Genomic DNA, 4,594 nt, shown 5'->3' with positions numbered 1-4,594 from the left:
GCGAGATGTCCCGCCTACGGTCCGTCGGCGTACAAAGTGACGTTTGCTGCCGCATAACTGGCCTAATGGCAGGCGCCGGCGCCTGTAAGTTTGACGCTCCGCCGTGTCGTTTGATAACCTTTCCGGACACGGATTCCAGCCATCGATGTGTTTCTCAAGACACCCTCTATAGACCCTCGAAGTCTGTCGCAACATTTCTTGGACGCCCTGTACAGAAAAACTGCGAAGCGTACCTGATGTCTCACACCTCCAACTACAGCCGTCACGTTTATGTCACAACCAGCCGCCGCGGCACGTCGCATTAAGAGGGGAGGGGTTGTAAAAAACACAACATTTCCATTAAATTAAATCTGTCATGGCTGCAAAATACTAACGCAAATTCTTTACAGACGAATGGAAAAACTGGTAGAAGCGGACCTCGGGGAAGATCAGTTTGGATTCCGTAGAGATGTTGGAATACGTGAGGCAATACTAACCTTACGACTTATCTTAGAAGAAAGATTAAGAAAAGGCAAACCTATGTTTCTAGCATTTGTAGACTTAGAGAAAGCTTTTGACAATGTTAACTGGAATACTCTCTTTCAAATTCTGAAGGTGGCAGGGGTAAAATACAGGGAGCGAAAGGCTATTTACAATTTGTACAGAAACCAGGTGGCAGTTATAAGAGTCGAGGGGCATGAAAGGGAAGCAGTGGTTGGGAAAGGAGTGAGACAGGGTTGTAGCCTCTCCCCGATGTTATTCAATCTGTATATTGAGCAAGCAGTAAAGGAAACAAAAGAAAAATTCGGAGTAGGTATTAAAATTCATGGAGAAGAAGTAAAAACTTTGAGGTTCGCCGATGACATTGTAATTCTGTCAGAGACAGCAAAGGACTTGGAAGAGCAGTTGAACGGAATGGACAGTGTCTTGAAAGGAGGATATAAGATGAACATCAACAAAAGTAAAACGAGGATAATGGAATGTAGTCAAATTAAATAGGGTGATGCTGAGGGAATTAAATTAGGAAATGAGACACTTAAAGTAGTAAAGAAGTTTTGCTATTTAGGGAGTAAGATAACTGATGATGGTCGAAGTAGAGAGGCTATAAAATGTAGACTGGCAATGGCAAGGAAAGCGTTTCTGAAGAAGAGAAATTTGTTAACATCGAGTATAGATTTAAGTGTCAGGAAGTCGTTTCTGAAAGTATTTGTATGGAGTGTAGCCATGTATGGAAGTGAAACATGGACGATAAATAGTTTGGACAAGAAGAGAATAGAAGCTTTCGAAATGTGGTGCTACAGAAGAATGCTGAAGATAAGGTGGGTAGATCACGTAACTAATGAGGAGGTATTGAATAGGATTGGGGAGAAGAGAAGTTTGTGGCACAACTTGACTAGAAGAAGGGATCGGTTGGTAGGACATGTTTTGAGGCATCAAGGGATCACAAATTTAGCATTGGAGGGCAGCGTGGAGGGTAAAAATCGTAGAGGGAGACCAAGAGATGAATACACTAAGCAGATTCAGAAGGATGTAGGTTGCAGTAGGTACTGGAAGATGAAGAAGCTTGCACAGGATAGAGTAGCATGGAGAGCTGCATCAAACCAGTCTCAGGACTGAAGACCACAACAGCAACACAAATCTGTGTTTGAGGTTCCAGCGAGTTGCGTGATAGCGGGCTGCCGCCAGCGAAATGCAGTTCTTTTCCAAGTGTCAAGTGTTCCCTGGGTTGCCTATTTTACAGCACAGACAGAGCTGCTATCGATAGCAGGCGGCTGCACTGCCCCTGTCATTGCAACCTGTCAGTCACAAAGATATTTTATTCGAACTGTATCATGAACAGACGGTATTACAAACAATGAGCAAAGTAATAACTTTGTTCTTGTGTGGAACAGTATACAATAACGCTGGCTCCAATAAAAATACTGAACATGATAACCACGACAAACTGAGCAGCCACTTACCATGAAGTATCTTGGATTTTCCAGAAGCAAGGAGAGTCGTTCACTAATTCAGCTGCTGCGATAATACATGAATAAAGTCTATGTGAGTATCATTCCGCCTCAGGAAAATTCGTCTGGTACCTGGAACCACGTCTTATTGCAGAACAAGACCAGCAAGAACAATGCGTCACTGCCCCACTGCACCTCAACGTTTCAAGTGCAATCCTTGTTGGCCAACATAGCCATCCAACCATAAGCCGGTACTGCGACAGCCTGCACTTGTAGGCGACAAAGGATGAAGATGGGAGCAATAAATTACCTACAAAGAGAAGAGACATCTACATCTACATGGATTCTCTGCAAATCAAATTGCGTGGCAGAGGGTTCATCGAACACCTTCAACATTCTCTATTATTCCAATCATATATAGCGCGCGGAAAGAACAACTGTATCTTTCCGTTCGAGCTCTGATTTCCCTTATTTTATCGTGGTGATCGTTTCTCCCCATGCAGGTAGGCGCCAACAAAATATTTTCCCATTCGTTGCAGAAACTTGTTGATTGGAATTACGTGAGAAGATTCCGCAGGAACGAAAAACGCCTTCCTTCTAATGATTTACAGCCCAATTCCCGTATCATTTCTGTGAAACTGTCTCCCATATTTCGCGATAATACAAAACGTGCTGCCTTTCTTTGAACTTTTTCGATGTTCTCCGTCAGTCCTATCTGGTAAGGATCCCACACCGCGCAGTAGTATTCTAAAACAGGACGGACAAGCGAGGTGTAGGTAGTCTCCTTAGTAGATCTGTTACATTTTCTAAGTGTTCTGCCGATAAAATGCAGTCTTTTGTTAGCCATTCCCACAACATTTTCTGTGTGTTCCTTCCAATTTAAGTTGTCCATAATTGTAAATACTAGGTATTTAGTTGAATTTGCTGCCTTTAGATTTCACTGATTTATCGTGTAACCGATGTTTAAGGAATTCCTTTTAGCACTCATGTGGATGACATTTAAGGTCAACCGCCAATTTCCGCACCATTCGGATATCTTTCCTGAATCATTTTGCAATTTGTTTTGATCTTCTGATGACTTTACTAGCCATATATACGAAGACAGTAACTTGTTCTCGAAAGAACAGTTACTGTTGATGACCGTGCAGCTTTTTCCTGGAATAAATGATGACTGACAACCTAAGCTGCCGACAGGTGTTGTTGATATACCTCGATGTGGACAGCTGAAAATGTGTGCCCCGACCGGGACTCGAACCCGGGATCTCCTGCTTACATGGCAGGCGCTCTATCCATCTGAGCCACCGAGGACACAGATGAATAGCGCGACTGCAGGGACTTATCCCTTGCACGCTTCCCGTGAGACTCACATTCCCAACTGTCCACAATTCTACTTATGTATTGCAGATGTATCTCAGATGGATAGAGCGTCTGCCATGTAAGCAGGAGATCCCGGTTTCGAGTCCCGGTCGGGGCACAATTTTCAGCTGTCCACATCGAGGTATATCAACAACACCTGTCGGCAGCTTAGGTTGTCAGTTAGTCATCACTTTACTAGCCGATAAACGACAGCGTCGTCTGCAAACTATCTAAGACGGTTACTCAGATAGTCTCCCAATTCGTTTGTGTAGATAAGGAACAGCAAAGGGCCTATAAGACTACCTTGGGAAACACCAGTAATCACTTCTCTTTTACGCGATGATTTTCCTTCAGTTACTACGAACTGTGACCTCTCTGACCGTGAATCACAAATCCAGTCACATAACTGAGACGATATTTCATAAGCACGCAATTTCACTACAAGCCGCTAGTGTGGTACAGTGTCAAAAGCCTTCCGGAAATCCAGAAATACGGAATCGATCTGAAATCCATTGTCAATAGCACTCAACACTTCATTCGAATAAAGAGCTAGTTGTGTTTCACAAGAATGATGTTTTCTAAATGTTTGGCTGTTTATCAGTATACTGTTTTCTTCGAGGTAATTCATAATATTCTAACTCAATATATGTTCCAAAGTCCTGCTTCAGATCGACGTCAATGGTGCGGGCCTGTAATTTAGTGGATTACTCCTACCGCGTTTCTTGAATGTTGGTGTGACCTGTGCAACTTTTCAGTCCTTGGGTGCGGATCTTTCGTCGAGCGAACAGTTTTATATCATTGTTAAGTACGGAGCTATTGCATCAGCATACTCTGAAAGGAACATAACTGGCATACGGTCTGGACCATAAAACTTTGTTTTATTATGTGATTTAAGTTGCTTCACTACTCCGAGGATATTTACTTCTACGTTACTCATGCCGGCAACTGTTCTTGATTCGAATTCTGGAATATTTACTTTGTCTTCTTTTGTGAAGGCATTTCGGAAGGCTGTGTTTAGTAACTCTACTTTGGTAGCGCTGTCTTTGATAGTATTGCTATCTCGCAGAGAAGGCATTAATTGTTTTAGCCACTAACACACTTCATATATTACCAGAATCTCTTTGGATTTTCGCCAGGTTTCGAGACAAAGTTTCGTTGTGGAAACTATTAGAAGCATCTCGCTTTGAAGTACTTGCTAAATTTCGAGCTTCTGTAAAAGATTACCAATTTTGGGGAGTTTGCGTCTGTTTAAATGTGACATGTTTGTTTCGTTGTTTCTGCAACAGTGTTATGATCCGTTTTGTGTACCA

The 4,594-nt window shown here is 42.7% G+C and overlaps 1 non-coding gene across 1 annotated transcript; it reads right to left on the bottom strand.

The window, feature by feature from the left end:
- Window positions 1-3,162: 3,162 nt before the first annotated feature.
- Window positions 3,163-3,236, bottom strand: Trnat-ugu (transfer RNA threonine (anticodon UGU)). The gene has a single exon. It is a non-coding gene; the product is annotated as a tRNA-Thr (tRNA).
- Between the last annotated feature and the right edge of the window lie 1,358 nt (window positions 3,237-4,594).

The sequence above is a fragment of the Schistocerca nitens genome, chromosome 4, assembly GCF_023898315.1.
Source record: "Schistocerca nitens isolate TAMUIC-IGC-003100 chromosome 4, iqSchNite1.1, whole genome shotgun sequence".
In the NCBI taxonomy this organism is placed as follows: domain Eukaryota; kingdom Metazoa; phylum Arthropoda; class Insecta; order Orthoptera; family Acrididae; genus Schistocerca; species Schistocerca nitens.
The sequence above is the reverse complement of the archived record's forward strand: the minus strand, read 5'-3'. Positions and strand labels throughout refer to the sequence as shown.